This window comes from Kogia breviceps, chromosome 14 (assembly GCF_026419965.1).
Source record: "Kogia breviceps isolate mKogBre1 chromosome 14, mKogBre1 haplotype 1, whole genome shotgun sequence".
In the NCBI taxonomy this organism is placed as follows: domain Eukaryota; kingdom Metazoa; phylum Chordata; class Mammalia; order Artiodactyla; family Physeteridae; genus Kogia; species Kogia breviceps.
In genome coordinates this window covers 57,770,127-57,787,099 of record NC_081323.1, presented here as the reverse complement: position 1 = coordinate 57,787,099, position 16,973 = coordinate 57,770,127, and the positions used below count along the sequence as shown (strand labels likewise).

At 45.0% G+C, this 16,973-nt stretch overlaps 1 protein-coding gene across 19 annotated transcripts in view; it reads right to left on the bottom strand.

Moving 5' to 3' along the window:
• The window catches only part of RBFOX1 (RNA binding fox-1 homolog 1), a 2,224,270-nt gene that overhangs the window by 1,531,477 nt on the left and 675,820 nt on the right, over positions 1-16,973 (bottom strand). For 4 of the 19 annotated variants that reach the window (XM_067013754.1, XM_067013771.1, XM_067013769.1 and 1 more), the window contains exon 1: positions 2,202-3,174. The exons of 13 other annotated variants lie outside the window; for them this stretch is intronic. The gene's annotated coding sequence lies outside the window, so the exon portion shown is untranslated. Of the gene's footprint in view, positions 1-2,201; positions 3,175-16,973 lie in introns of those variants that run through there. 2 more of the 19 variants (XM_067013763.1, XM_067013774.1) reach the window with 2 other exon arrangements.

Sequence of the window (16,973 nt, the reverse complement as noted above, 5' to 3'; positions counted from 1 at the left end):
CTTAATTTCAGGGTATAGGTGCCTGTTGGGATGTTGTCAAATGCCACCAATCCACCTCTCAGCCAGTGGGTGGCATGTAACTGATCCTCCTTAGAACATGAGGAGAGGTCAGGCTTGGAAGGAATGAGGTTTCTGTTGAGAAATCTCCCTTTATGATTAACCTCTCTTTTTGTGATCTGTTGTTTAAAAGAAAGGGCGTACATGTAAGGGAAGCTGCCTGCCTTTCCTATCCCACCAGGTGTCATAAGACTCAAAATAGAGAGTAATCTATTTGATTTAAAAAAAAAGAAAGAAAGAAAGAAAGAAAGAAAGAAAACTAACATCATCCGGGCACTTGCCATGTGTCAGACCCTGTTCTATGCTTATTGCTTTATTTATTTCTCCCCCAAACCCCCTGTGGCCAATACTACCACTGAAACTTTCATCTGGCAAGTGAATAAACTGAGACACAGAGAGGTGAAGTCATTTGCCCAAGGTCACACAGCTAGCAGGTGGCAGAGCCAAGGGCCCTGTACTCTTCTCAGCCTTATCTCTGGATGCTAATGGTACCCTCCAAAACTGTAAATAATGATACCAGTTTCTTCCTAATCCAACTCAGCCATGAGTTAACTTAGAGGAAACCCAGTGGATTCCCCCAGATCCCAGTGCTTCCCAGATGAGCTCAGAAAACATGAAGGTCTGGAGTCAGCCCCGTTGTTTGCCCTAGAACCCCTGCCAGAGCCACTTTTACCCTTCATGGGCCCAGGTCCTTGCCTCTGAAGAAAAAAAGAACTTGGCCAAAAATAAATCTGCCCATGGCTCCAGCCAGGCCCTCTGTGGTCACTTAAGAATTAAAAGGATCCAGGCCCTCTCATCTCTTTTATTTTTTCCTTTGTAACAAAGGTAAATGGGAAATGGAGGGTAGATGAACTAGGACAAGGGGCAGGGAGAGATCACTGGCTGGGATGTGTCCTAAACTTGTGCTGAAAAGGCCAGGCCTCTTGGCGCACCGGATTTTAAAAAATAATAAAAATATACAATCATAATTATTATAAAAGAAAACTCCAGTTCTGGTGCATCATATTGCAGCTCAAACAAAGCTATTCCATGACACTGTCCGCACTTCTTTCCAAGTTCAACTGAAAAGACCCGCGGTGGGTACCAATTCCCTGGACTGCCAGACTCGAATTTCCAAGCACTTGAGCAGCCCCGCCCCACACGTTCCGAGTCAGGTAGGTGCACAGCCCGGCCCTTGCTTGTCCGGGCAGCAGCCATGAGCCCCCCATTCCCCGGCAGCAGGGAATAGAGTTGGCGGCTCCTGGACCAGGGGGGTCGGGGTCTTCCCCGCCCTTTCCGCGCGGGCAGCTTCCGGGCTGGCCTGGTCCCTCGGAGCTGACACCTTAAAGACTCCAGGAGCATCCCAACCTGATGGTTCCCCGGGCCGCGGGGATATGGAAGCAGCGACTCGCTAACCCCTCCCTCGCCTCTAACCCTGGAGAGTTAGGAAACTGGAGCTAACAAGAGGCGACCCCCGGCCTGCACCGAGAACTGCTACCTGGGTTTCCTCTCCAGGGTGAAGGTGCCCTAAGGCACCAAAGGAACCAAGGGGCGCAGCCGGAGTTTCCAAGTCCTGAGTTCCCAGGCTGGCCCCCTTCCCCTCCCCCCAGGGTCAAATGCAGTGGCATCTTGGGCGTCCCTCCGGTGCCCATAAACACAGACACTCTCCCTCCAGCTCAGTGACCCTCCTCTTCCCCGCCTCCCACAAAGGATTCAATGCTTCTAAACACCCTCCCAGGCCACGAAGTGCCTTCTCCCTCAGTCCTCGTTAAGGGCGGTGCAGAGGCAGCGCCCCGGGGCGCACCGACTGCACGCTTCCAGTCTGCCAGGAAACCTAACCAAAGTGCGCAGGCAGACGCCCGCTGTTCCCTGCACCTGAGACTCGCTCCCAGGAGGACGGACAAGGCAGCCTGGGCGCTCCAGAGGAGCGCTCTGGGCCGAGAAAGGGCTTCCTTCTGGAAGGATGAGGGGGGTAGGGGCTCCTCATCTCAGCCCCCGGGGAGGACGTACAGGGAGATCTCTCCACCACACTGAAAAAGTTCCCAGTACAGCGCTCCCGGCCTGGCTCTGAGAGGAAGCCAGCCCTCGAGAAGCCAGCTCTTCCCTCAGTGAGACCCTCTGGCCAGGTCAGGGGGCAAAGAGGCGGTGACTCCGCCTGGACTTACCTAGGACTCCCGCCGCACCCGGCTCCGGTCGCCTTCCGCTCGGCCCCAGGCCCTTCAATTTCCCTGCTTTCTCTGCACCCCCAGCCACACTCACCATGAGCTGGAGATGGCGAAAGGGGGTGCTGGCTTCTCTCACGCTGTCCGCAACTTTGCTGGCAGGTCAGCCCCGCCCTGGCGCCCCTGCCTGGGCGGCAGGCTGGGCGCAGCTGCGCGCGGTGCGACTCAGCACCGCTGGGCCCGGACGGCCACTGCCCGGGGGTCTGGAGCGCAAGGTTCCTCGGTCCCGGGGTGCACAGTCCGCTCCCTCCGCGCTCTGCCTGGTGGGAGGCTCTGAGTTCTCTCGCTCCGGACGCACGGGCGGGGCGCGCGGCTGTCCCCTCCAGATGCGGGGTGCGCTGTTCGCTCCTTCCTCCTCCTGCCCTGGAGGCGCACGCGTGGGTCTGGTCGCTGCCGCCGCCTCTGCCGTTCGCGGGCTGGCAGAGCGTCCCCGCCCCACCACGGGTGCAGCCGGGGGCTGGAGTGAAGCGAGAGGAATTCCCCTCCGCGAGTTCAGGCTTCCCCACCCGGCGCGGACCCCGGGCTCGGTCCGCTGCCGCGGCTGCGAAAACCACTTCACGGCAGCGCAGCCTGTGCCACTGGCTCCGGCTGGAGGCGGCGGTGGCGGCGCGTCTCGCACGGGGACTGGAAAGGAGGTGACCTTCAAACCCCGCGCTCGGGGAGACGGGAGGAGGGCTGGGGTGACGGAGGGGAGCGGTGTGCACCCGGTTGGCCCGCGAGAGTGCCAGCAGGCGGGCGGGAGAGAGTGAAGAGGAGATCTTCAAGTAAAAATATGGATTAGAAAATAAACAAAGGAGGGCGAGAGAGCGAGCGAGAAAATGTGTGCATATGTGTGTGCGTGTGCGCGCGTGTCTGTGTGTGTGTGTGTGAGAGTGTGTGTGAGCGCGCGCCACAGGCGGCGAGCAGCCGGGGCTGCGGAGCCAAAAATAATCCCGAGCTCTAGGGAGCGCCCCCTCCCCCTTCCCCTCGCCAGCACCGCCTCCGCGGTCAAGCGCGCAGCCCCGATTCCAACTCGAGGTGGCAGACGCGCGACCCAGTGCCTCGGTCTCCTGGGGTGAAGGAGTGAGAGTTGGGAGTGGGGCAGTTGAGCCCAGGTCTTTGGCATTCCCAAGTCCTTGTCCCAAAGTGTACTCACTCACTGAGCACCAGCGCCCCCCCCACCCCCTCCCCTCAAGGAGACTGGACAAATCCCCTAGAGGAATGCTACGTGGAGGAGGTATCTTGCCCCAATCCGCTTCTGCTCTGGGAAATCTTGAGGCCAGGCAGAGATGGAGCCCTATCCGAGATGCAAAAAGTTATCCAGGCCCGAGGGACACCAGGCAGGGAGCGGTTGCGCGCTGGCCTGGGCCACCCTCCCTGGCCTCTTACTGGCTGCCTAATCCTGCACGGGGTGCTGACTCTAGAGGGGTCCAGAGATTACTCTCTCAGCAGTTGCCTTAGAGTCAGAAGCCCTGTGACTCCTCAATAAATCCTACCACTCAATTAGCACTCACTTTCACCGGATGCTATTTGAAGAATTTACATTGAACTTTCCCAACAGCTAAATGAGGTCGGTACTGTAGGTTTGTCCACTTTGCAGATCAGAAAACGGAGGCTTAAAGGGGTTAAAGCTGCAATGTTTCTTCTTTCTTGAGCCTCACCCTGGACTCACTGAGCCAAAAATTCTTTTTTTTTTCTAGATAAACATTTTAGGTGGTTATGTTACACAGGAAAGTTTGAGATCCAGAAAGTTATAATTTGCTCAAGGTCACACAGCTGGAAAGAACCAGGATTCCTGGGCAATACCTAATTTCATGGGGTGTACCACTGTACCACATTGCCTTCTGAGGGCCAGATGGGATTGGACAAGTCCAGATTCTAGCCTTGAGCCCTTGCTCTGAGGCTCATGTTCATTTTCCCCACCCTATCATTTGATTTTTTTTGTTGTTGTTGTTGCACTTGTACCATGGCTCCTCTTCCAAGTAGAACGGTAAGATTTCCAAAAGTAGGGACCATGTTACATGTATTTCTTTGTATCATGTGTATTTCCTAAGTACCTACCAAATAGCAGACTCATAAAGAGTTCCTCCGCAATCCTGTCGGACTAGGATTTCTTCTAACATTAGAATAAAATTTTTAAAAGGAACTTCTACCAACACCTGGAATTTTTAAAAAACTTGTAACAAAAATAATTTTGCAAAATCCAGAAAGATGTCTCTCTCACTGGCCCCAGTAGGTGATTTTGCAGTTTGGGTTGGTTTTACTATATGCTTCCTGAGGACTCTCTTTGATAATATATTTGTATGTAAATAACTTTTTTTTCTTTATACTAGTTTCTTATCCTTCAGTGATAGCACAATGAAGCCATAAATCTGGGTTAGTAACATCATAATCATTTCCCCCAGAAATTGTTTACAGTGGGAAAACCACTGAATTTAAATGTAATTGTCTAGCCATGCAGGGAGATGAGATGGGTTGTAAGAGAGGTATTCTCAATTTAAAAGCAAATTATCAATAATGAGAGAAGAAATAAATGGCAGTTAATGGGAAGTTCTGTTGAAATACAATGTTTTGTGCAAATTCACCAACAGGAATTGTTTCTCCATGCTCCTTCATTTTTATTCCAGAACGGAAAAAAATGAATACAGTCATTCAAGGCAGAAACACTGGCTATTGTTTCATTAGAATGGGTAATCGCTGGGTGCTTTTATGATTTTTTACTATATACTTTTCCATTGGAAATGAAATAAAACATATTCAACCATCTCAAAATCAAGGTCAGTCTGAGTCGACTCTTATTTATTTTGGAGTAGAGATAGGCTTACGTGTATTAGCAATGAGTGTCAGGTATGACTCACTGATGCTGTGTGGCTACGTGGCTTAAGAAAGATTAATATGAGTGGGGGAGACATTCATTACAGTTTAAAACAAAATTAGAGTAAAGATCAATATACCATGCTATTATGCTGTTCATCTGGAAAGTATTAGTTTCTTTTTCATCATGATCTTTCACATTCCAGGCAGAGTTTTTCTGCCATTCCTCCACGTTGATCCACTTCTCAGTAATGAGAGGTGCTGAAGTAAACAGCTCCTAGGACAGAGGAGGGCCAAGGAATGCCCAGCTCTGGGGAAGAACATAGAGCCTTTGGCTCCTCCTACTGGACGTGAAAGATACTTTGCAATTTGTGATATAAGCAGATGTCAAAATGGTGTCTTCCATAAAACCGGTGGGAAAGAATGACATTGTAGGCTCATGCTTGGCTGAGAGTTTATTAACCGTACTCAAAATGCTGAGGATCTCCCTGGAGCGTAAATTTCATCATCTCACTTTCAAATTTAAGATCTTCTCATGGCTCCTCATCGTCCCCCAAGATAAAGTCTAAAGTCTTCTACATGAGTTACAAGCTCCTGGATTCTCTGTATCTCATTTTACATTGACCCTATGATCCAGCGGTGATCTTCCCTTGCTTGTCTCCAGTCCTTTGCACATACTCTTCCTCCAACTTGGAATGCTCCTACAGACTCTCTTTTCCTGGATAGTGTCTGTTTATCTTTTAGATCTCCATTTGGACATTACTTCTCCCTGCCAACCCCCACTCACACACAAGTTACGACTAGTGTCTCTCTTGTGAACTCCTTGAGCACCTCTCCATAACTTTATCACATCATTTGTCTCTGCCTATTGTAAATGTTCACTTCCATTAGACTGACAGCTCCTTGATGTCAGGGAGTTTTTCTCAGTCTATGGGACCAAACACATAATAAGCTCAATAAATGTTTGGTGAACTATTGTGGGGATTTCTGTCTAAACAAGCTAGCCTCTTGGAGATGGTCTGAGAGATCAACCTGCTCATCTATTCATTTAATCCTTCCTTTCAGCCATCAAACATGTATTTTACTAGAGGCTAGTCGTAAACCATTTAGTCTATAAACTAGATGCAGTCTCTGCATGCAAGAAGCTTATAGTCTACTCAGCCATAAAAAAGAATGAAATAACGCCATTTGCAGCAACATGGATGGACCTAGAGATCATCGAACTAAGTGAAGTCAGAAAGAGAAAGACAGATACCATATGATATCATATATATGGAATCTAAAATATGACACAAATGAACTTATCTATGAAACAGAAACAGACTCACAGAGAACAGACTTGTGGTTGCCAAGGTGTGGGAGGGTGGGGTGGGGGAGGGATGGAGTGGGAGTTTGGGGTTAGCAGGTGCAAACTATTATATATAAGATGGATAAACAACAAGGTCCTAGTGTATAGCACAGGGAACTATATCCAATATCCTGTGATAAACCATAATAGAAAGGAATATGAAAAAGAATATATATATATGTATGTATAATGAATCACTTTGCTATACAGCAGAAAAATTAACACAACATTGTAAATCAACTATACTTCAATAAAATAAAAATTTTTTTAAAGAAGCTTATAGTCTAACATGATAAGCAGGCACATATATAAGTGATCTCAAGGGTTTTGAAAGATTTTGGCCAGTACTGAATGGGAGGATACAACCAGACATGAGTGAAAAGGGGAAGGCCAGACAAACGTTTCTAGAGGAGATCTCCTCTAAACATAGGAGATAAGTAGGAATTACCCAAAGAGTTGGGTGAAGGACATTCCTGGAGAAGAACATAGCTTATGAGACTGTCTGAAGCCAAACAGAGTATAGCCCCTTCAAGGAGGCTATACTGTTCAATATTGAACAGTATTTGAACAGTATTGAACAGATTTGAGCAGCAAATCTGTTCTATATTAATAGAGTCATGCTAAGTTCAAGGGTCTGGAAGGTGGTGGGGAAGCAAGGCAGTGAACAATGAAGCTGAAGGCATAAACTGCGGGAAGCTCATAAAGAGCCCTAAATTGAAGCAAAAAGTGTGCTTGCTTTACCCCAAGGCAGCTCCTGATAGGATGACTCCAAGGCTTGTCCAGACCCACCATTGCCATAGTTCCAGAGTCATGGCCTGGACTTCATCTGCCTTCACTTCAATGACCATTTTTCTCCTTATTATTTTATATTTGTTTTAGAACTTTTCCTGATGGTCAGTATAAACATCTAGCAAATTCTGGGGACTAATAGATCACTCCAAAGTATTCTAGGACTTTTAGGGATGATCAGTGGTATATTAGAATAGGAAAAGGATGAAAAAGGCAAACTAAAACAAACTGAAGTAGCCAAGCATCCTTCTGTGTCTCTTTCCAAAGGACACCTTTCCATAGCAGTCACTGAAGAGAGGATGTATAGATCAAATTTATTTATGAATGACTCTGATTCAATATAGTGCTTTGCACAGTCCCAATACTATGTAAGACCTGCTTGCCTTCAAGTTCTCAGTCTTCGGGCTTACCTGAAAGCTTTATCACAGTCTGGTCTACTAATGAACTAATTAAAACAGTCTGAGGACCACAGGGGAATGGATTGCACCTTATATTCTCTATTCCCCCCTCAGTCACTGGACACATGGCAGATACTCAATATATAATTACTGATTGGTTGAACTGAGTCACCATCTATCATGTAGTTCAGGGTCTTGATATTAACCAAGGCATCTAATACTGAGAATGAGCTAGTCAGTGCATAGGGTTGAATTCTCTTCTCCTGAAAAGATACAAACTTTCACACTCTGTTTTAAAATGTCTTTGAAATAGTAAACATGATGGTTTCTCCACCTCTCCTTGGGCTCATCTCTTTTCTTCCCTTGCCTACATCCCCCAAATAATGATGAAGATAGCCACAGTAACAAAAAATAACACTTTGAACAATCTTGATGATAAGAATAGCAATAAAAATAACAAGCTTTTCCCCAAGGGGGGAAAGCCCGGTGAGGGTGGGGGTGGGATGTATTGGGAGATTGGGATTGACACATATATACTAATATGTACAGAATAGATAACTAATAAGAACCTGCTGTATAAAAAAATTAAATTAAATTTAAAAAACAAGCATGTGGCATCTACTATATAAGCTTTTTAGCTGTATTATCTCATTTAATCCTCACAATACAACTCTGAGTGTAAGTACTATTATGGTTTCCTTTATGTAGATGAGAAAACCAAAGCTTAAAAGGAAGAGGAGGTTCAGTGACTTGGCCAGCCCCACAGAGTTGGTGAATGGTTAGGCCAGGAGTCAAAACTAAGTCTGTTTTGTGGCAGAGCAGAGTTCATGAAGCATAAATTATGATGCATCTTGTCTTTCTGCATACTAGGGCTCATACTCCATGTAGGCAGGCTTACAATCATATCAGTGATTTATGATCATGAAAGTAGGGATGCCTAGTCCATTGGTCTTGGAATAAGAAAAATAAAAAGGGAGGTTCAGTGATCCACAGCACCAAAGGGAGCCTGTCTATATAAAAAGCATTTTGGAAACAAGTATTTTGAGTGTTGTCAGAATCAAGTGAACAAAGAACTCCTTATGCTTGGCCAATAATAAGTAGAGACGAAGCTATGTCTTTGGTTTAGGGAAAGCTAGTTTATATGCATTTGGTACATCTTTAAGAAATCTACTTTCATATATCTTTAAAAAGTACATCTTTAAGAAATAAGTGGATACAGCTCTGGAGTAAGACAGTCTGTTTTCATAATTTGAATCTACCACTTAATAGCAATGTGAACCAAGCAACATTTTTTAAACATCACTAATCTTCCACTCCCTTTTTGTAAAATAGGGATGGGGATGATAATGGTGAAGATGATGATGGTAACATAACTAATATAATAATAGTTACTATTAATACAGAGGACACTGCAGTTGATCCCCATCCTCAAGTGTGGTAATTCTGACCTCTTTGTATGTGACTGGTTTAGGACTTGTCCTAGGGTCCATGTCATCTAATCTAGGAAAAGGTGATCAACGTGCTTATGGAAAATATTTTGACCCAAGTGAAAGCTACAGGAAAAGATTTTTTTTCTTATCCCTCCAGATGTTTCCTTGTGTGTCTATATCTTCTGGATCTGCCACAAATATCTTATGACCAGCCAGAGAATGACAGGGCAGGGAGGAATAAAGGACCAGTAACATCTTTGAGGTTACAGAGCTGCTAAATCAGCCAACATTCAAAACTACCCCACCATTGCATTCCCTGTTCCCTGTGATGATATATCCCTTATTGCAAAATCCTGTTTAAGTTGACATGTGGCCTAAAAGCAGGGTTTCTCAAAATTTGTACTACTGACACTTTGGGCCACATAATCCTTTAGTGGGAGGGGAGCTACCTGTGCCCTGTAGGATGTTTAATAGCATCCTTGGCCTCCACCTTGGCCTCCACTCAATGCTAATAGCACCCTTGACTGCTCCCCAAAGCTGTGAAAACCAAAAATGTCTCTAGACATTTCCACATGATCTCTGGGGGGAGGGGCAAAATTACCCCAGGTGAGAACCATTGGTCAAAAGCAACCTCATCAATAAGCTGATGGTATTAGAAGAAGTAGTACTACTAGTAATGTAGTAATAACAATTAGCATCTCTTCAGATTTACTGCGTATTATACCTTCACTCATATTCTCATTGGGTTCTCAAAACAACTCCATGAACCAGGTTATATTATTATCCTCATTTTACAGATGAGGAAACTGGGGTCCAGAGAAATGAAGGCATTTGCTCACAGTCACCAAGCTAGTAAGTAGTTGGTTTAGAATTCCAACCCAGCTCAGGATGACTCCTCTGACTCAAGGTTGTCATGAGAACTAAATGGTATGATGCATGAGGAATCCCTCAGCATCGTGCCTGGCACAGCAACTGCTCAAAGTGCATGGTGACTTCCACCTAACAACTCTATAGCAGGAGCATCTTTAAGAAATGCGATGTGATCTTGGGTTGCTTTCCGCAATTCCAAGTATTTTAGCTCATTCCTCTAGACGCTTCATAGCAACTGAGTGTTCCAGCCAACACACAAACTGCCCCAAAGTAATAAAGAGAAAAAAAGCACCACGATCCTTGATAACCCATCAAGACAACCTGTGCAGAGCTGATCACAATCTCCTTTTTTTCCAGCTTTGCAAGTAACAGTAAGTCCTGAGTCTGAGGGGTGATTAGCAAAAAGCGTTTGCCAAAATCACTCATTCACAATTAAACGTTGAACTGGGAGTTAGATGCCCGTTTTATTCTACTGCTAGATAAGGTTATATACCGGCTTAGGACTTGCAGGGAAATAAAGAGGAAAATTAAAAATAATTTTGAGAACTTTATGCTAAGCCTCAGATACGACATCTAATCTCAGAGGGAAGCTCTATAAGGCAGGTAGCATTATTATTTCCATCTTACAGATAGACACTGAGGCTCAGAGGGGAAAAAAAGCAAAATTTCAAAGCTTATAAACCTAACAAGCTCAAAATCTCATTTTAAATTGTTGCAAGTCTGAGTTCAGGGCTATGGCATCCTTTGCTGCATCTCAAAACCTCTCTTTAGGTATAGAAAGCTCAAAGGCCAATAAGACAATAAAATCGTGCATATTCTAAAGCCCTACTAAAAATGTTTTTTAAAATAATAAACTGTGCTTTGAGTAGTTCCACTAAAGTCAACCATGAAGGTTGAAAGTGATCCTTCTCAACAAATAAGTTGTAAGTCATGAGGTATAAATAGTTAATGAATTTATAATCAGAACATAAATAGTTTTGCTTTAATGTACTAACACCTCAGGGGGAGAAAAACTGTTTCCATGTATTAGCAGCCAGAGTACTGACAATCGATTTCTTTCAAATGCACTTACTTTAAGTTTTCGTCATTTTATTACAAATGGATAAGTAAAGATATTTAAGCCATTTAGGATGAAATATGCAACCTTACAAGGAAGAATATGCATTTGCAGTGGTTACTGCTGGGTTATAGATGCTCTGAGCAGTAAAATATCTGTAAATCATGGTCAAAGTATGCATTACTATGCTCTCCATCTATACATTTATTATTTCTATTTATTCCTTATACTTCACTTAAAAGGCACAAACCTGTAAATTTACCCCCAAAATCACTGGGAGTCTCTTTCAAGAATACATAGTAGTTAATATGAGGAAATATGGGTTACTGTGGGTCAACAGCTAAAAATTTGGGATTCTGGCAGTGAATATAAACACCCAAAGGATACACTTTGGGAATCTGGTCGCAAGTGAACTCTCTTCCATAAACCATGTTTCCATACCTTCTCTGATTTTCCCCACACTGTTACTTTAGGCTTGGTTCAAAATGTCTCGCTGTATTAATCTGTAGACACTCTTTTGGGTTCCCCCAGAAGCAGACCCTGAGACAAATATTTGCGTGTAAGTATGCATTTGGGAGGTGAACCTTGGAAACAATGCCAAGGGAGTGGGGAAGAAAGCTCGGGAAGGGACAGGAGCTAACCGTAAGTGTGTTGTCGACCAAGTTGGTAAATTGGAAATTAATTCCACTAAAACTTCTGGAAGCCAGGGCAGAACATGTCCCATACAGTTATCTCATCCAGGGGGCAAGGAAGCTTGAGTATTTATACACTGATTCCCATCAGTCATTGGTTAAGAGTTAGTTGTGCATGGAGGGGGGCTGGGAAGGAGTGGTAATCCAATGCCACTTCCAGCCTTTCCTGGGCACAGGTAGAGTGGAGTCTAGTGGTCAGGGAGAGTCCTTAAGCAATGGTGCTGGTGTTTGGAATGGTGTTTACCATTCCATGCGTGCATGGAAACATCTAGGGATTGGGGTCACGGGGTGTGGGGCAATGGTAGCATCTTCTATACGCTCAATGTCCCCATGAAGAAAGAAGAGGAAATGTTGGCTTCACAGGAGCAGTCAGTGACATGCCCTGTAGGAATGAAAAGCCCCTGTATCTCTCATCATCTATGAAGCTCCACTGACCAAGGGTCTAAATATCCTATGGATATCAAACTGTGGTGTAGATAAGAGTTGTCTGGGGCTTCCCTGGTGGCACAGTGGTTAAGAATCCGCCTGCCAATGCAGGGGACACAGGTTCGAGCCCCGGTCCAGGAAGATCCCACATGCCGCGGAGTAACTAAGCCCGTGCTCCACAACTACTGAGCCTGCGCTCTAGAGCCCATGAGCCACAACTACTGAGCCCGCATGCCACAACTACTGAAGCCCGCGCGCCTAGAGCCCGTGCTCCACAACAAGAGAAGCCACCGCAATGAGAAGCCCGCACACTGCAAGGAAGAGTGGCCCCCGCTTGCTGCAACTAAAGAAAGCCCGCGCGCAGCAACAAAGACCCAACACAGCCAAAAATAAATAAATAAAATAAATTTGTAAAAAAAAAAAAAAAAGAGTTGTCTGTAATGCATATCAAAATTCAGATCCTGGGCACCATCTTACAGATCCTGATTCAGGAAGTCTGGGATGAGACCAGGGAATCTCAATTTTTAAATCCCCTACACACACACACACACACACACACACACACACACACACACACACACACACACACCATGCATTCCTATCATAGGTATTCCAAGTACCTGATGTGAACACCATGTGTTTAATCCAACAGCAGAATGGCTTGTGAACAGGGTTGGAGGTGGCGACAAGTGGGAGTTTCACATATTTTTAAGGATCCGAGGGCTTTGCGCATGGATATTTCCCTTCTCTTTGAAAATACTATCGCTTTTTGTGCTCTCAAACTCGCAGAAAGGAGGTTATTGTTAGGATTCTGAAGCACTGATTATGCACCATGAATATATTAAAATCTACAGGTTTTTTGCAGAGAACTCATGGGACCACTCAGGAAGCACCATTCTGGAGTGTCTGGAGCCCTAAGTAGGACAAGGAAACAGTGATGTCATGTATTAGGGAGAATAAACAAATTAGGCTTCGGGAGGCTCCAGTTCTTCTCCCGGGCAAGCAACGTGGAGGAATCAAACCTTTGCTGAACCAGTTTCTTTATATCAAAGCCCTCCTTGATTCACAGGTGTGAGGATAAAGCACAACCAGGTGAAAAGGCACTGGCAGTTTGGGGTGATAGACAAAGTGAGTAAGGTACCATTATTCCTTTTTGGCAGGTCTTTTTTAGAGAGTATGAAGTGGCAGTAATCCTCAAATCACTGTCAAAGAACGTTCTAGACCTGGCATTTATAAGAGAAGTTCTTTTATTAATGGACAAAAGAGGGGAGAGGAAGTAGAGCATAAACCGTATGTGCCTTTTATGAGAGCAGGTAGAGTTTTCTTGCATCTCTCTCTATTTTTAGTTTAAAAAGTATTTCGCAGATGTCAGCAACCATTAATAGACTGACAGACGAAGGGGTAACCAACTGGAGAGACTGTCAACAAAGAGGCCATCGGTCTATTTGATTTCTCTACCTCTTCTTGCTTTGATTCCTCTCCGTGTTCAAAAGCTCCAAGACTAGCTTGCTTGCCATTATTCCGTAAGGCAATTAAGCAACTTGGCAATAAAAGCAACCACATTTTTCTAGAGTAGTTCACAGAGAATACAGAACAGCACAGGACAGATGTTGAAGCAAAATGTAAGTACTTATGTGAACACACTTCTCAGTGCCAAGGCTAAATGCCCTGCCTTGCTTCCATCTTTCTCCACCAGTTAGTCCCTCGGTCTGCTCTGTCATCAAACGTTCAGGATATAAACACACTAAAGCTCCCTTATGTTAACCCTCCTCTATCAACTCTTCCTCACCTAGCGTACTACTAGTTTGGGTCTACCTCCATCGCCAAGCTTTCTGAAAACAGTCATTCAATCCCTGTGTATTAACTTCCTTTCTCCATCATCCAATGACTTTCCGTAATCTGGTATTTCTGTTCATACCATTCCACTGAAGCTATTGTCTTAGCATCTTCTTAATCGATAACCCCCCACCTCCACTGCCACAGCCATGTTCAATCCTTGATCTTGGTTGCTGTCTCTTCATCATCTGATGTGTTGACAACCTCCTGGCAACTCTCATTGGCTTCAGAAACACAACACTTCTGGCCATCTTCCTGCCCCTGCCTCTGAACGGCTCCCTAATTGTCTGTTTTTCTATCCACTCTGCCTAGACACCACCCTCTGTAAATGATGGTGTGTGGCAGCCTCTTCAGTGAGCTCTTCAATTGCTGGGTCAAGATGCCCTCCAAAAAGTCCAGACTTGAATATAATATTCTACTGCTCTAGTAACCCCAGCAGAAAGAAAGTATCCATTTTCCCCTCAGTAGTTCTAGAAAAATTCCTAGAGTGTGCCCCCATTGCTCTGGATGGGATCAGATGTCCATCACTGAACCGATCACATGACCAGGTGGAGACAGCACTCTGGCTGGCCATATCTGTGGAATCAGGGTATGGGATCAATTCTAACTGAGCCACTCGGGCTCAGAATGGTGGACAGGTGTTTCCCCCCAGAGGAAACAGGCGTGCTATTCCCAGGTGCTGAACCATCAAATAATCGGATCGGTAATACAATGCAAATACGAACACACCACTTATGTAATTAATAATCTCCTTGTCTCCCCATTACCAACAGGATAAAATCCAAACACCTTTGCTTGGCTTATAAGACTCTCTAGGAACGGGCTCATGCCTACCCTTCTAGCCTTATCTGCCACGTAGTCTAATTTTACCCACAAAGAAAGATACATTGTTCTTGAAATAGTCTGTGTTTTGTCACACCACTGTATCTCCTCTGCTGGAGTGGTGAACTTCTACTTCACTGCCCGTTAAGCTATATTTCTGTCTCAGGACCCAGCTCAAATTCCATCATCCTTTTGAAAAGCCGACCCCGCTTCTCCTGGCTGAATCCGTTGCTCCTTTCCCAAGAAATTGTGTAAATATCTATATTTAATAGGGTTTCTCAACAGGGGCAGTGTTGTTCCCCAGGAGATGTTTGGCAATGTCTAGTGACATTTTGGGCTGTCATCACTGGAGGGGGGATTCTTCTGGCAACTAGTGGGTGGAGGCTGTTCAACACCCTCCAATGCACAGGCACAAACAACAAAGAACAATCCAGCCCAAAACGTCAACAGTGCCAGTGTTGAAAACGCCTGCTCTAGTGTAACATTTAATGCCGTGTATTATAATGATCGATTTTATATCTTCCCAAGTAGATCCTGAGCTTCTCAGGGGCAGGGACACTGTCGGATTTGTCAGTGTACTCCCAGCGCTAGCAGGAGCCTGCCCGTAGCAGATGCTCACTAAACATTGGCAGAGTAACTGAGGGAAGGGAATGAGTGTCCAGATGGGCTTATGAAACCTTATCCAAGAAACTGAGTTCCTGGAAGGCATGATGGTTCCTTAAATGGCTATTGTATCAGAAATTTTCAGCCGCAGGGTGTGTTTCCTCCCACTTTGCAAAATAAATTTAAACAAAAAGTTTCTGAACTCAAAGTCACGTGAGTCTCTCTGCAAGGCAAACTGGTCTACTACTCCCTGTACCGTCTCATGCTACCGATTATTTAGAAATTATACAAAGCCAAGAGGCCATTTCTAAAGACAGAAGCAATAGCTATGCTCCCATAAAGAGGTACACCATTCTCAAAGTTCAGAAACTTTTTTTTCAATGAAACAAAATTTCATGGCCCTTTCCCCACATCCAATTTTAGTTTACAACAAGGCTATGTGTGTGATGTCTTCATCTAAGCCATTGCACGCTTGACTACGGAATGCACATATCCTCAGGAGCTCAGTACCCATGTAAGGTCTAACACGTTTCTCAGAAAGGACATTCAAATGTCAGATGGAATGATTTACACTGCATGTCAATAAAAAGAACTCCGAGGTTTAGCAAGTCAATAAAGCTTATTAGAACAATCTTCGGGCTGAGTATCAGTGTAGCCTGATGAGGACCTCTGAAGTCAGACACTATCTCAAGGCAAGTGGCATTAAATAGACCATTCTGGAGGGAGAAATAAAATTAGAAGCTTCCATTATGTTTTGAGTTCATGTTAACTTAATAACACACAAAAAGCTGGAGGAACGTGTGTTTATATTCTCACTTGGACATTCATTTGTTTAAGCTCCCATGTGCTGAAAGTCCCCCATGCACCAAAGCACTGGATCAGGCAGATCACATTTATTCATTTCTATTTACCAGCACTTCTGTACTGCTTTCTGTGTACCAGACAGCCTCCTAAAAATGTTCAAGTATTAACTCTTTCAATCCTCATTACAACCCTACGAAATGGGTATGACATTATCCCCATTTTGCAGATAAGGGAACTGAGGCTCAGAGAAGCTAAGTGAAATGCCCAAGGTCACCCAGCTGGTAAGCAGAAGAGCAAACCTTCAGGCAAAGCCAGGTAGTCAGGCTCCAGAGTCAATGTTCCCAATCTTCTCAATTAACTCTCAACCCACATTTTGTTCTGCCTGATATTCCAAAATTAACATTTTATTTAGTCGCCAATGTTTCAAAATCAGGAGACTTCACACAAAAGCCGGATTTCTGGATTCTCTAGACAAATCAAAATGCCTGTTTTCTGGCACAGCCAGGCTAGGAACTAAGGAGAGGTCTCAGGTGAGGCACACACCCACCTTGCTCGTTTGAGACACTTGCCTGGTCCCTGACATTTGAGCTTGCGACCCTGGCTTATCTGTTTTGCAGATGAAGATGCTGAGCCTAAGAGAGGTTAAGGAACCTGGCCAAGGCCCCAGATCTAGTGAATAGCAGAGGCTAGGATTTGAACTTGGCAGGGTCCCAGTGGAAAAGGCATGGCACACTCCAGTTGAGGCAATTCGGGGCGATGTCCTTTCATTTAAAAAAGGACTGGTAACAAAGGCGTGGCAGGTGTGGAGCAGTAATTCTAGACTAGTGTCAACGCAGCCATCATTATC